This window comes from Medicago sativa, chromosome 4 (genome assembly GCF_051527215.1).
Source record: "Medicago sativa cultivar Bolivia chromosome 4, Bolivia_mono, whole genome shotgun sequence".
Classification (NCBI taxonomy): Eukaryota; Viridiplantae; Streptophyta; class Magnoliopsida; order Fabales; family Fabaceae; genus Medicago; species Medicago sativa.
In genome coordinates this window covers 49,537,914-49,554,663 of record NC_140752.1, presented here as the reverse complement: position 1 = coordinate 49,554,663, position 16,750 = coordinate 49,537,914, and the positions used below count along the sequence as shown (strand labels likewise).

Below are 16,750 nucleotides of genomic sequence, written 5' to 3'. Positions count from 1 at the left end.
ATTCTTCATATAAAGCTCGCGTCAAGTTATTGTTCAGATTGGAACCATTGTCAGTGATGATCTTGTTGGGAACACCGTATCGGCAGATGATGTTATTCTTGATAAACTTCACTACCACTTGCTTGGTCACATTAGCATAGGAAGCAGCTTCAACCCACTTGGTGAAATAGTCAATTGCCACTAAAATGAAACGATGACCATTGGAAGCTTTTGGTTCAATTCTTCCGATCATGTCGATGCCCCACATAGAGAAAGGCCATGGGGAAGAGATAACATTGAGGGCATGTGGAGGCACATGAATCTTGTCAGCATAGATTTGACATTTGTGGCATCTCTTGGCATGTTTGTAGCAGTCACGCTCCATAGTCATCCAGTAATAGCCGGCTCTTAACAGTTTTCTTGACATAGTGTGTCCCGTAGCATGGGTCCCAAAAGCACCGTCATGTACATCATGCATCAATTTCTCCGCTTCTTGTTCGTCAACACATCTCAACAAGACCATGTCATAGTTCCTCTTGTATAGAATTTCTCCGTCCAGAAGGAATCTACTAGCCCATCTCCTCAGGGTCTTTTTATCCCTATTGGAAGCACCAGGTGGATATTCATGATTCTGCAAGAACTGTTTGATGTTATAATACCAAGATTTTCCATCATTCACATCTTCATCAGTCTGACTAGGTACTTTTTCAATAGTAAACACATGAGCGCGTCTATCAAGACGCTGCACTTTAATTATGGGCACGTCATTCTAGTGGTTCACACGAAACATGGAAGACAAAGTAGCAAGGGCATCAGCCATCTGATTTTCATCCCGAGGGATATGGTGTAGCTCAACCTTCGTAAAATATGTCAACAGACGTCTGACATAGTCACGGTAAGGGATCAGCTTCTCATGACGAGTCTCCCATTCACCTTTTATCTGATTAATGACAAGCGCGGAATCACCGTAGATGTCAAGATGCTTGATTCTCATATCAATGGCTTCTTCAATTCCCAAGATACACGCTTCATATTCAGCCAGGTTGTTCGTGCATTCAAAAGTTATTCGAGCAGTGAAAGGGATGTGGTGCCCCTGCGGAGTTACAATAATGGCTCCAATCCCTTTACCATAAGCATTGACAGCACCATCAAATACCAATCCCCACTTGCTATTGGGATCCGGCCCTTCATTAATTAGTGGTTCTTCACAGTCTTTTGCTTTCAAATACATAATCTCTTCATCAGGGAATTCAAACTTAATCGCCTGGTAATCATCAAGAGGTTGACAAGCAAGATGCTCAGCAAGGATGCTTCCTTTGATTGCTTTTTGGGCTTTATACACAATATCATATTCAGACAACAACAGTTGCCGACGTGCAATCTTTCCAGTAACAGCAGGCTTTTCAAAGATGCACCTGATTGGATCCATTCGGGATATCAACCAAGTTGTATGATTCACCATATAATGACGCAGGGGTTTGGCAGCCCAAGCTAAAGCACAACAAGTCTTTTCAAGCATTGTATACCGAGCCTCACAGTCGGTGAATTTCTTGCTCAGATAATAGATAGCATGTTCTTTCTTTCCAGTCTCGTCTTGTTGACCGAGAACATAACCCATGGATTCATCTAACACTGACAGATACATAATCAAAGGCCTTCCTTCAACCAGCGGGACAAGGATAAGTGGTTCCAACAGGTATTCCTTGACGCTGTCAAAGGCTTCCTGGCATTCATCATTCCATACAACAGGCTGATTCTTTCTGAGCAATTTAAAAATTGGTCCACAGGTAGCAGTCATGTGAGATATAAATCTTGAAATATAATTCAGGCGTCCAAGGAAACCTCTGACCTGCTTTTTACTTTGAGGAGCCAGCATCTTTCTGATAGCTCGGACCTTGTCAGGATCAACTTCAATGCCTCTTTGGCTGACAATAAAGCCTAGCAACTTTCCAGATCTTACACCAAATGTACATTTGTTGGGATTCAACCGCAACTTGTACTTTCTCAACCTTTCAAACATCTTTTTCAAGTATACAACATGCTGCTCTTCATCACTTGATTTCACAATCATGTCATCAACATATACTTCAATTTCTTTGTGGATCATATCATGAAACAGAGTGGTCATACCCCTTTGATAGGTAGCACCAGCATTTATCAAGCCGAAAGGCATTCCCTTATAACAGAACGTTCCCCATGGAGTGGTGAAGGACGTCTTTTCTCTATCTTCAGGTGACATCCGTATCTGATTATAGCCCGAAAAACCATCCATAAAGGAGAACACCTTGGATTGAGCAGTACTGTCAACGAGTACATCAATATGAGGCAATGGGAAGTTATCTTTTGGACTGGCTTTATTCAAATCTCTGTAATCAACACACATCCAAACTTTCCCATCTCTCTTTGGCACTGGTACGATGTTGGCGATCCACTCAGGATATTCAGCCATCATGAGGAAACCCGCATCAATTTGCTTTTGCACCTCAGCCTTAATCTTAAGAGCCATGTCTGGACGAGACCTTCTCAATTTCTGCTTGATAGGAGGGCATTCAGGTCTTGTCGGTATCCGATGTTCCACAATCTTGGGATCCAGACCCGGCATATCTTCATAGGACCATGCAAAGACATCTGGATAATCACGGAGAAGCTGAGCAATCTTCTTTTTTACTTCTGGTTCAAGCGCAGCACCAATTTTGATCTCCCGCTTGTTCTCTTCAGTACTCAAATTAACGAGCTCAATCTCTTCCTGGTGAGGCTGAATGGCTCTTCTTTCTTGCTCAAGCAGTCGAGTGATTTCATATGGTATCTCCTCATCATCCTCCTCATCTTCGGCTTCATATACAGGGAATTCAAAATTTTAAGGAACCGTAGGGTCACTGTGTTCAACGAGTTTATTATTATGGTTCAATCTGCATAATATGATTGGGATGATTTTAGGAAAAGGTCTTTCATGCAGATTTTTGAAATTAATAAGAAAATAAAGATGTTTTGGTTTTTTCTGGCATTACCATTATTTCCAAGAAAAAGGCACTAAAAAGTAAAAAACAAAGAGTCGCGGAAAAGACGACAATTTTTATTGATAACAGCAATGCCGAAACAAACATGCCCTTACAAAGACATCACTTTCACCTTGGGCAGAGCGAAAGGATTGTTATTTTGAAAACAAAGAAAAGCATGAGCAACAAGACACATTACATGGAAGTATGCATGACTAAATGAATATCAATGGCCTCCCAATTTCTCACGGTGCCTCCCGGTACAACAAACACAGGCACATCACTACTTTCAGCAGCATCTTTGGCAATAGCGTTGATAAACCCAGCACTGTAGAAAGTTCCCGTTGAAACTCCCAAGGTCGGGGAGAACCCAAGGCCCTCTTTGCGCTTATTCTCCAAAATCTGTATCATTTTTCCCCAGCCGGCGGCTTGCCCTTCTTGAACAGCTTTCTGGGCGTCTTTTAATGAGGCCATAGTAGCACTAGCTCTCCGAGGCTTCGCACCTTCAACAGTCAAGCCCTGAAATGACGTCCCTTCAGCGGACCCTGCTTCAACACAAGAGAAAGATGACACTTGGCTAACCAGATACGCTTCTTCACCATGTACAGTGACAAGCTTACCGTTCCTCACAAACTTGAGCTTTTGATGCAGAGTGGAAGTTACTGCCCCAGCGTCGTGAATCCACGACCTTCCAAGGAGGCAGCTATAAGAAGCATTGATGTCCATGACCTGGAAAGTGATCTGGAACGTCTCAGGACCAATGGTAATTGGCAGATCTACCTCTCCAAGAACATCCTTACGAGATCCGTCAAACGCCTTAACCAAATAGCTGCTTCCTCTTAGAGAAATTCCATGATGACTCAAGTGTCTCAGTGTAGATATTAGGTCAGACTTACAGTGCACTGAGATATGGAAAGCTAAGTTGTGGTATTTCCCTGCTTCGGGGAGTTCATTATCACCAAACCACAAGTTATTACAAGCAGTAATGTTACCCATTATTCCATCGAACTGATCCACGGAGACTTCATGATCAACGTAGGCTTGTTCCAGCACTTTCATCAGCACTTTCCTGTGAGCTTCCGAGCTCAGGAGCAAAGACAAGATGGATATTTTTGACGGAGTTTGCAGCAGCTGGTCTACAATCTTATAATTGCTCTTTTTAATAAGCCTCAAAATCTCGTCCAGGTTGGACTCTTCAATAAACTGGCCTGATGGGCTGGCGTTCTTGTCAACAGAAGGAGCAACTGGTGGAGTTACCGTGGCGGCAGGTGTAACAACCTTCTTTTGGAACAAGGGTGGACGGACCCTTCCACTTCTCAGAGTTGTAGTCTCTTCAGCAATGTTACTAACCGTAGCTGGGGATACCAGAGGCACTTCTACCCCATTTTCAATCATAGTCGCAACATACTTGTAAGGGATTGCCTTAGTAGAGGCATAAGATACCAGGCCAGGTAGCCTGAGTACCAAGGGTTCAATATTCCTTCTCTGAGGCACACTCCTGGCAGGAGAATCATGAAACACTGGCACAATTACACAAACATCATTGGCGATCAAGTGTTTGTTATCCATTAGGTTTTGTATATCACCCTGCATGATACCACAGCCCATAGGATTCCGAAGACACTCTGAACAGGAAGCATGATCGTGATTAAACAAGGAAGCTTGGCAAAGCTTGACATGTAGCGGCACCAAAGGAGTGGCAACATTACGGACATCTAAAGTGGGAGCCTCTCGAGGAACCCGAGATGTTTCAATCTTATCAAGAGTATAGACTCCTTCGAAAGCCTCAATCATGTTAACAGTCGAATGGTTTGGAAGTGGGTTGTCAAGAATGTGTGGGACACTATTTTCAAAAGTCAACCGTCCTCTGTCTATTAGATCCTTTACAACATACTTCAGAGCATAGCAACCTTTCACATCATGGTCTTGAGCGCCCTGATGGAATTCACATGTGAGATCCTGTCGTAACCTGGGAGGCAATGGCGTAGGCGGAGATTTGCCTGGTCTGGTGACACAATGTCCTTTAGCAAGTAGAGTTGGGAGCAGATCAGCATACCACATTGGTATTGGTGGAAAATAAGGCCTGGGCCGAGGGCCCTGTTGTTGCGGCTGTTGCTGCTGAGCAGGAGGCTGCTGTTGTACCTGCTGAGCAATGGCATTAACGGGCACTGGTGGTTGACCCGGTGGCAGAGGATATTGCTGGTAGAACGGTGGGAAGAAAGGATGTTGAGAGTACTGCATATATTGGTAGGGTAGAGGTAACTGAGTAGCATTAATAGGAGCGACAGCAGCTGTAGACTGGTTACCGGATACCATCCCTACTTCGAATTCTTTCTTCTTATGGTGGCCGTTACCATACTTCTTTGGCGCAATAGCTGAGGACTCACCTTTTTCAAGAACAATGATACCTTCTCTGACAGCATCCTCTAGACGAGTTCCCATAGTATCCATGTTGGAGAAATTATTCGATGCAGAGACTGTCATCCTTTCAACATATTCCTTCTTCAAAGTTTTCAGGAATGTTTGTGTCAGTTCTTCCTCATCAAGCTGAGGAGAAATACGGGTGGCTTCCCCTCTCTATCTCTGAGCATATTCACGGAAAGTTTCGTCTGACTTCTGAGACAAAGACTTAAGAGAATCCCTATTTGGCTTCAAGCGGGTGTTAAACTCATAATGATTTTCAAAAGCAGCGGCGAGTTCCTCAAAAGTATGGATATTGTCTTTACTCAAACCAGTGTACCAATCTGCCGCATCTTCTGTCAGGCTGTCCTGGAAGCAGTGGATCATTAGTGCATCATTATCTGCGTAGTTGGCCATCTTCCGGACGTATCGGATGACGTGGCTATGTGGACAAGAAGATCCATTGTATTTATCAAAATCTGGCACTTTGACCTTCTTAGGAACCTCAAACCGGGATACTAGGGATAGATCACGAGCCTTAGCAGAAACACTGTTCCCACGGCTAGCTTTGACCTCACGGAGCTCTCCAGCTAGCTCTCTCAACTGTTCTCTCATAGCCTCCACTACAGGGTCCTATCCACGCGGAGTGTCAACATCGATTACCTGTTGCACAGTGTGCACAACAGGATCGGTAACAACAGTAGTCACTTGAGGCATAGAGGTAGGTGTAGAAGCAAAAGTTGTTGCAGGAATCTGTCCTTGGTTAGCAATACCAGAAATTCCAGCCGCAGTGTTGGGAGCATAGAAAGCTGAGAGTCCATAAGGGCGCCCATTGGGCATAACAAACCGAGCATCAGAAGCCACTGTGGACAATGGGATGGATGGGATCATTTTAGTAGTAACCGAAACAGACGTGACCGGTTGTTCTTGTGCAGCCATCAGAGTAGACATAGTGTCATGAGCCTTGGCCAAGTCTTCTTTCATAGCAGCCAATTCGGCACGGAACTGAGCATTCTCTTCTTGGAAATTAGCCATGTTTCTTCTCTTGTACAATCTTGTTTGATGAACTCTGGTTGGTTGGTAAACCTTGCGTGCACGAGCCACCTTTCAAACTGCGGCAGAAGAACCAGGAAGTAATGATCACAAGGGAAGTATTTTGTGACCAATGAATGCATATGATGCATGAAATGTGTAAATGCATATGCAAAAAAGACTCTTTTTTGTGTTATCGAAGGGTTTTAGATAAATTAGAAATTTGTAAACATTACTAAACAATTGAAACATCATAACCAGACGAAACACGCAAACATCACAAGGTCTTACACGATAATTCCCTTTGAAATGCTAAGCCAAGGGATAGACTTTGAAATGTAAAACAACATAAACAACAACTGGAAACGACAACAAGAAACATAAATCCTCAAGCATAGGAAGTGGAACGATCATCCTCAGACTCAGATTCAGACTCGTAGCTGCAATATCGGGCATAGAAGTTACGGGCCCCCCTAGCCCTCTTGGAATCCCTCATAAGCAACTTATCTTTTTCTTCAATTTCTTTTCTAGCCTTAGCCAACTCCCTTTTCAACATCGAAACCTCATGAGTCTTTTGCTCATCCTTTCCATCCAAAGTCATGATCAAATTCTCAGCATCATAGTATCTGGCCTTCCATTGATGCTTCTCTCGGCTCTCCATAGCCAGATGCTCCTGATACATCTCCTGAGTAGGCCGAGGTAGAGGCAAAGGCATGGTTGGAATAGATGCAGACACATATCTCATGGCGGGGTAAGACATGCCAATCTTCTCAGCCTGGTTTATTACCCATTGAGTATAGGCCTCATGAGCAATACGGGATCTCACACCCATATGTTTCATATCTTTCTTCTGAATCTTGGACCAAGCCTCTATGAAATCTTCTCTTATTCCTGTAGGAGCATTAGAGTAATGGAAGAAATAAGGAGATGTAGCAAGATAGATAGGATTCTCTTTCATCGGGAAACCAAATTGTCGCAAGGCGAGTTCCGGGTTATAGTTGATTCCACCTCGGGTACCAAGAAGAGGTACATTAAGAAACTTACCACCACCGAAGATAATTTCTTTGACTCTGGCAGCGGGAGTGAGCCAAACCACTTTGTTAGGGGTGAGAGCCATAATCCGCTGTGAAATAGTCCAATTCTCTGGATTATCATGGAAAGACTTCGGAAGATGCGAAATAAACCACGTGTAGAGGAGAGGTACACAGCACAGAATGTATCCACGACCCTTGCCAGATCGATCGTGAATAGCATGGTATGCGTCAGCCAGCAAAGTAGGAACTGGATTCTTGGAGCGGAAGATCATAATAGCATTCATATCCACGAAATCATCAAGATTTGGAAAGAGGATGAGCCCATAGATGAGTAGTGCAAGGATAGCCTCAAGAGTGTCCTGACAAGTGGTTTTGAGATTGGCTTTCTCAAGTAGATACTTCGAAGCGAACCCTCGGATGTGAGCCTTAGTGACAAGATTCTTGGAGACATCAGAGGTCTTGAGATGGAGATCACGGGCAATAACCAAAGGAGTAGGGGGATGCTCAAGACCCGTGAAAGGTGTCCCTTTGGCAATAGATAGATCTATCAAGCAAGAATAAGCCTCGAGTGTGGGCACCAACTGAAAGTCGGGAAAAGTGAAGCATCGATAATCCCGATCATAGAATTGCACTAGAGTGTGCACAAGCTTCTCATCCACATTAGTCCAGAGAAGAGTAAGTAAGTCCCTGTAACGACGTCGGAAACCGGTCGGATCCTTGACCTTGAGTGCCAAATCTCTCAAACTAGCCAAATCAACCTCCATGAATTTGTAGGACTTAGTCTTCCCCATTCCTACAATGTTTACAAATTCAATTTGTCTAAGCCCTTCGATAAATGCATGGAAAAAAGATTTATGCATGTATGCATGTATGCGTGATCACATTCAAGTACGGAGAGAACATGGTGGGTTGAGATTCAAAGTCAAGGAGTCATGAGTGGGCACGATGTCCGGTGAATCTAGGGCTTTGGATAATAGTAACCGGGTTCTAAAAAATTCCCAAGTCGCAACCTCTCTCACGTATATCATGGTGCCACGAGACAAACACTCGCTCCATGATTATCCGTAAGAAGGTCTAACTTGAGTGTAGTATCGCGTGACGACTAAAACTCGAGACAAACACTCGGTTTAGCCTCCGCACTACATCCTAGAAAATGGCCATGGATGGGTTCGGTTATCTACGGTCCATAGCGTCATAGAACAATTGGAAGCAAAGTGCCTAAACGCGACAAACACGCGCCGACAACATCACCCCCAAAATGCCTCAGCTATGTGGGATTGATCGCATAATCCAATACACGAGGCAACCCTCAGAATGAATTGTCGATTATACCCCCCCCCCCCTAAATCCTAAGTTCACTCAGCCCGGGTGTAGGGCTTTAATATTCTCACCCCCACACGTTTGCAAGAATTTAAACATTTATTCACATAAGAAAGCAAATAAAAGAAGTAAGTAAAAACAAAAACAGAAATGATAACTGAACATCAAAATACAAACACAAATTTGACACTAAACATTGTTCACCGTACATTAATACGGTATTTATACATTTTTTTCATTTTTTCTCTCCCTTCTTTCTTTCTCTCTTCTGCGACACTCTCACGACCGTGTCTCTCTCACCACAGCTCCGACCACCGTCCTTTCGTCCGACCACAATCAACTCGGATTTGAACACCAACTGCAAACCGTTGTTCTTTCCTTCCCTGTACACGGTTGCAACAATCTTTCCTTCCTTTCTCTTCCCTTCTCTGTACACTCTTCAACTTCCCTTCCCTGTAAACTGTTCAATGATGGCAGATCTGAATAAATTCACTCATTCCGATCATCGCCGTCGTCCCCGTCGAAGAGATGACCAGCGACGAAGATTCTGTCGACGACGTTGGTGATGGATAAAGGAGACGATGACCGACGATGGTGATGAATGACGCCGATGAGGAGAGGAGAAAGTACCGCTGAATAATGCGGCGGCAGAGGAAGGATTGGGGGTGGAGAATCTGGAAGGGACGGTGAGGGAAGAAACGGAAGGAGGATTGAAACAACAGTGAGAACTGAGAAAGTACGCAGAGAAGAGAAAGAAGAGGGCTGGCTGTGTTTTGACTAAATTGCCCTTGTTTTATTGTTGAAATGTCAAAACTATCCATGGTGTCTTTTTTGTGTCAAAATATTTGTGTCCATTTATCATTTCTCAAACAAAAAGCGTAAGCATGAAAATAAAGACTAGGCATAACTGTCAAATCTCCCCGTGAAGTCGCCAGCTGTTTTATCTTGGTTTTTCGGGTGTCAAACATTGATTAAGTTTGAACCTTTTTAACCTTTGATATCTCATTTTTTCTTGGGAAGGGAAAAATAAGAAAAAAAAACCCTTGAGAATCGAGGTCCAGGAGTTGTTTTCGTCATGGGAAGGTGTTAGGCACCCACAACGACTATAGTATTCTATAGGAACCGTCTTTACTTTCTACGCGCGCGCTTTATTTTTAAATGCTATTTGAAAACGTTATTTACACCTAAGGGTTTACTAGGTCAAGAATTGGAGGGAGAAGAATGTGTTTGAATTTTTGTTTTATTGGAATTGGAGAAGTTTTGACTTTTTGCCTACATACCCTTTTAAGGGATCAAAATCCATGTAGTTCTCTTTCAAAAAAATGTTTTTGTTTTTGTTGGTTGATTTTAATTTTGAAAATGGAATTTTGAAGAATAAGAGAGAGAGGCATCAAGGGCATAAGATTTGGAAAATGTGAGGTGGAATTAGTCATTTTGCAAAAAAAGCCTAAGTATGATTAAAATTCATTAAGGTTTTGTTTAAGAAAATAAAGGGAAAATTCAATGGGATTTTGATCCCAAGGTTTCTTTGGAAAATTATTTGAGTGAAGTTGTTCATGTTTTTTGGAAAAGAGAATTTTTTCTAAGTATCGTGATTCCTAAGCATACGTCTAAAGCATATATTCCCTAAGCATACATCTAAAGTATCCATGTGATGTGTGTGCATGTGTCGGTGCTTGTGTCGGTGTACATCATTAGAGTCCATTGTCCTTTACATCGGGTCCTAGTTTACATACTACTCCTTGCAAGAAATTAAAAGCATAAAGAAAATTACAAAATCCCTAGGTTTTTACATGCTAAGTCTTGGCAAAATCTAAAGTGCAAGAAATAAAAGCTAAGGATATAAGATGGAGGATGAGATGCTTATGGAGTGTATGAAACAAGAAGTAGAAGATTAGTAGCACAAGGTGTAATATGGTGAAAAATATAAGCAAGTAAACATCACAAAAAAGACTTCAAAATACACCAAAAACAAAGGTAAAATATACCTAAAATTTAATCACAAAAGCAAAGCCAATACATGACTCCTAATCCTCCCATTTCAACAAATTTTCATAGGTTTTAATTCAGTTTTGACAATGAGGATTTAGAGGAAAGTATTAAACTAAGCAAATATGATGCATTTTAGACCTATTTTACACTTACTATTCACAAACAACAACTCACACGACTTGTAAAGAAAGAAACTAATACCATACATCACAAACAACACCAAATATACTAAACTAAAGACAAACATGTCATAAAACTCATTCATCAAGTATCAATCATCATGAGGCAAAATATGGGAATCACAACACGCAAAAAAAAAAAAAAAAAAAAAAAACTTCCCAAACATTGACAAAAGGCACCAAAAATCACAAGCAAATTCACATATATTTTTCATGTTTTGGGGGTAGAATTCAGCATGCACAAATTCAAGAAACACACAAGAAAAACTATGCAAGAAGTGCATCATTAATTTGGATCTCTTTCACAATACTTTGACAAAATGAACATTATTGGGTTAACAAAGAAATCAATACATTTTCCACATTTTTTAGGTCCAAATTAATCATGTACTAATGCAAAAACAACTAGAATTAACAAGAAAAAGCATTGCAAATTTTTAGAAAATTTTGGTGCAAGAATCAATCAAACAGGGGGGTGTGAACAGTCAAGAAATAGTTAAACAGCACGAGAAGGGGGGTGTATACAGCAACAACACGCAGCAACGGGGAAAAGCAGTTATGGGCTCAAAACGAACAGGCCGGGTTGGAGCGGGTCATGGAGGGTCCGGTTCGGTTGCTAGGCTATATAAAAGCCAGAACCAGTTTTGTATTCATTCTCAACCCTTCTTTCTCTCACTAAACTATCTTCTTCTCTCTTCCCGCTCTAGAAACACAGACACGCCGGAACTGAAACAAGAAGATGACCGGAGCACCTCCAGCGCGGTGGTCGGCCGTAGCGCCGCCGCACCGGAGTGTCTTTTACGCAAACTTTTTATACCAAAAGCTCCGGTTCGTCCTCCTCTTTCTTAATCTGGTGTCAGGTTTTCGAAAAACACCAAAATCTCTAGATCTACAAGTTTCAGGTTCGGATTTTTTGAAATAAACACACAACAGCATGTGATCAATAAAAGTTGAAAGAAGAGGGATTAGTTACCGTTTTCAGATCGGAGAATAAGGAGTGAACGGAAAACTTCTAGAATCCAAGTCTTCTTCCCCTCTTCTTTGCTGCGTTCAGTTTGTCCTCCCTCTTCTTTCTGAATCCAAATCTCTGAGTTTGCAAAGATAATCCACATTTGTTGATTCACGACCCTGATGAGTACCGTAGCGAGATTTGTGGATGAATTTGCTTACGTGAGAATCGGATTTGCGAAGGTTTGAGTTGTGAATTGATGAATCTGGTTGAGTTTTTTTGTAGTTGTATGAATCGGTTGTGAAGCTAGACGGTGGATTTGTGGTGGTTTTGTGCTGTTATGGTGGTGAGAGGTGGTGGAATGAGGTAGTTAGGGTGGTTGGAGTTTGTTAGACGGTGGTTAATTTTGACCCTCTTTGACCAGCTTTATAGGCTGATGAATTGACTGCTGGACCATTGGATTGCTGACACGTGTCCCCTGCAGATGAATTGGACTAAACAAAGACTAAAGGACTAAAAATTAAGCACAAAAGGACTAAAATGTAATTAAACAAAAATTGGGTAAAAAAAGTAATTTGAAATAAACGTAAAGTGAAACCAAAAAATAAAATCGACACAAGGACTAAAATGAAACAACTACCAAATGAGGTACTTCAAAGTAACCTCTCTCTGTCAAAATTTTATGTGAAATGACCAAAATGCCCCTAGGGACTAAACTGACTCAAAATGACTCAAATGCAATTTTTGAAATGGATTTTAACATGGAATTGAAACAAGGATCTATACAAACAAATTGAAAAGCCTGAGAGACCATTTACAGGGATTAAAATGAGTTTGAATGCAGGTAATGAATAAAATGCCCTTTTTCACGAATTTTTGCAATTAACATTGAAATAAAATGCAGAGAAATATGCAATTGATCAGAGACAATTTCAAATGACTTGGCGTGCAAGAAAAACCTTTTGGATGGCTTGAAATGCAAGAAAGCATAGACAAAATCACAATTAAAAAGATCTTTTAAAGCAAAATTGGAAGATAAAGCAGGGTAAAATATCAGTGTAAAACAATAACAAATTGGCAATCTTTTAAAGGTCAAAGACCATACCAGAGATGAAAAACATTTTGAACAAGTATTTTTAGGTCCAAAATTAGGGTATGACAACGAACTGTATATTCTAAGGACTTTATTAACATTACACAAATATAATAAAGAGTGCCATATAATATTCAATAATAAAAGTCATGATACATAAGATAAAGTTTAACATAAACTATTGGCCTCTAGGTCTTACACCAACACTTTCAATATTGTTTATACGAATTATAACTTTTGTAATCATGTTTGTTTATGAAGGTTGGTGAAGATGACCCTAAGATATATCCCAAACATTTAGACAACTTGCTTGGCCTTGAGTTTACATTGCGTGTAACCATATTATCCTCAATCATTTGTGCTAGGTTTTTCCTCTGATCCTGCTGTTATTCAGAAAATTAAGTGCCACCTTCATCCTAATGAAATCCAGCCACAGGTGCAAGAGGTTGATGAGGTTCATTGCACTTGCTTGTTGTGCTATTCTATTTATAATTGATTTGCCTATTTATTTATTTCTGACTTATGTTTGGTTATCCACTGCATTGTTATAGAATATGGTCTACAATAATCCAACTCAATCATCCTAACTTGAGAAGATGAGTGCTTATGTTGAATGTTCAAAAACAATTCCCGTTCCTACGGTATGTAGTTATTGCCTTAATATTTGATTCGATTGAGTTCGATAAATGATGAGTCATAGATTAGTCTATTTCAATGCTTTATTTAGTTTAGTTTTAAATAAGATTTGATTTAATTATATTGCATTTTTTTTCCTTTTAGAATATTTTACTTTAAATTGTCTTTTATTTTATTTTAGGAATGAATATATGGTGGAAGGTGCCTTGGAGCGAAAGAAAGAGGACTGGAGCAAATACAGCGCAAGAATACGAAGATACGGGACAAAAATATGTTCCCTCATACTCAGAAGCTTGGCACGGCCCGTGCCAACATGTGGCACGGCCGTGCCCGTCCCCAGATCCTGTTTTGCTGCTTTTTCTTCGGGCCCAAGTTACCCTGTTGCAGCTTTACCGTTTTATCCCTAGTTGCTTAGTTTCTAAGTCGATTGTAAAGCTATAAATAGAGTAGCTCTCCACCATAAACATTCACCTTTTACTTTGTTTATTTCAAGTATTATTTCAATAAAAAGTCTTTGTTTTCCTTTTACTTTCTTTGCAATTTATTTTACTGTTTTTCTCTCTTCTTCCCCCATGTCTACGATGAACATGAGTGAGTAGACTTCTTCGTCTTTGGATTGTTGGGGAGTCTAATGACTCAATCCTAAACAAAACAAGCCTAAACCCTAATTTCTATGTAACCCTAATTTCTAATCTAGATTCACCGTCTTAACGTGGATTAACAATTATCAAACTGTGGAAGCGAAAGTGGAGGGTTTGATAATCGTTAATCCATCATCCCAAACATCAATTCATAAAGCGAGAACGGAGTCTTGATGTCGGAACAAGTGAATCTAGACAATAATTGCAAAACAGTGAAATAGTCTTTGCAATTATTGAGACAAAGAGTAGTTTCAATCCTCTATGCATCTTCTAGTAATCATGTCAGCGAAATAGGCTTGGTTGCTAGAAGTTAACTCTCACCGGACTTTCATCGGAAATGTGAGGGGCTAAGGGAAACCGGTCTTTAGAAATTAGTGTGTAAACCATGAAATTAGATGTTTAGGTCTTGTCTAGTGAAGGATTTGTCATTATGATGAACCAATGATCCCGAGGCTTTTTATTAATATTGTTTTTACCTTCAGCAATCAAAACCCCTTTTTATTAAACTTTCTCTCCCTCTAATCATTCACTAAAGGTTAATTAAGTTGAATAACTCCCTAGCAGAACGATACTTTTACTTACTACTATTACTTCGATAGGCTGTGCACTTGCGGTTTGGCTCTATCAAGTTTTTGGCGCCGTTGCCGGGGAGTTGTTGCAATTTGATTAACTTTTTAATAGTGATTAGACTGAAAATATATATATATATATATATATATATATATATATATATATATATATCTTTTTCCTTATTTTATTTTACTTCATATAAAAAAAAATCTTTCTCTTTATTTTATTTTATTTTATATATAAAAAAAAATCTTTTTGTTTATTCTTTCTTTTTCTATTTCTTCTTTTGCCTTTAACTTCTTGGGAAGATAATAACGATATGGCTAAGGAATGCACTCTCATAGAGTATGCAATCCCATCTTCAATTGAGTCATACGATGCTATTGTGTACCCAACGGTTGATGACAATTTTGAAATAGAACATGCACTTATTGAGTTAGTGCAGCAAAATCAATTTTTCGGATCACCCACTGAGGATCCGAATTTTCATATTTCAACTTTTTTAAGACTCAGTGGAACCGTGAATGCAAACCAAGAGGTCGTAAGGCTGCACTACTTTCCTTTTTCCTTAGGGGGGAGAGCTAGTGCTTGGTTTAATTCATTGAAACTTGGTTCTATCACTTCATGGCATCAAATGAAGGAAACTTTTCTTGCCCGATTCTTCCCCTATTCTAAAACAGTTCAATTAAGGAATCGAATCACACAATTCACTCAAAAAGATGGAGAATCTCTTTACGATGTGTGGGAGCGTTTCAAAGAAATGCTTAGACTTTGTCCCCATCATGGTTTAAAGAACTGGCTTATTATTCACATTTTTTATAATTGTCTTTTGTATCCCACAAAGACTTATGTTGATGCAGCTGCAGGTGGAGCTTTGATGAACAAAACATACACAGAAGCATATGCTTTGATCGAGGACATGGCACAAAACCACTATCAGTGGACCTACGGAAGGGACACCACTAATGTTGCTCATTCACCCTCTCAGAAAGAGGTAGGTATGTATGAAAATTCTTCCCTTGATCATCTAGCTGCTAAAGTTGACGCACTCTCACAAAAATTTGATAAAATAAATACTAGTGCTGTCACACCTGCCCCTGTATCACCTCTTTGTGAAGTTTGTGGTGTATTTGGCCATATTGGCATTGATTGCCAACTAGGTAGTGTTGTTAGAAGTCCTGAGCAAGTAAACTATGCTGAATATAATCAAGGGTTTAAAATAACCAAATTTTTTTTCAAACCCCTCAAAATCTTTTTGGACAAGAAACAACACCACTCAGTTATGCAAACAGCCAAATAGTCCCTCAAAAATCCAGCTTGGAACTTTTTTTAGAAAATTTTCTTATAAATCAATCTGAGCAGCTCCAAGAGTTTAAAAACCAAACTGAATTTTTGAAGGACTCTCTTGCCAAACATACATTGAACGTAGACTCCATAGTTACTCACAGTAAGATGATAGAGACTCAGACTTCTCAAGTACCCCAACAGCTGGCTACTCCCCCTCAAACCTCTGAAGTCCTTCTAGGCCAAACCGAAACCAACCCCAAAGACCATATAAGTGCTATTATTTTTAGGGATGGTAGCAAACTAGAGGACCCCGTTGTGAAAATTAAGAACAATGAAGGAGAGATAGGGAGTGATAAGCCTCAAAGTGAGAAAGCTATAGCAGAGAATGACAAGCCATTTGTTTCACCGTCTCATGAGCCTAAAATTCCTTTAACACAAGAGTTTGCTAAATCCAAGTTGGATGAGCAATTTAGAAATTTTATTGAAATACTTCCAAACAAATTGCCACCTAAACTTAAGGATCCAGAGAGATTTTCCATACCTTGTGTCATAGGATATAAAACATTTGAGAAAGCCATGTGTGATTTGGGAGAGCATGTTAGTTTGTTGCCATTATCCCTTAGTGAGAGATTGGGTATAGGA

At 40.3% G+C, this 16,750-nt stretch overlaps 1 non-coding gene and 1 pseudogene across 1 annotated transcript; one reads left to right on the top strand and one right to left on the bottom strand.

Annotated features, from left to right (window-relative positions):
- Nucleotides 1-16,750, top strand: part of LOC146929568 (uncharacterized) — a 38,898-nt pseudogene that overhangs the window by 16,283 nt on the left and 5,865 nt on the right.
- On the bottom strand, nucleotides 15,504-15,610 carry LOC146929569 (small nucleolar RNA R71). Its single transcript, XR_015009155.1, has one exon. It is a non-coding gene; the product is annotated as a small nucleolar RNA R71 (small nucleolar RNA).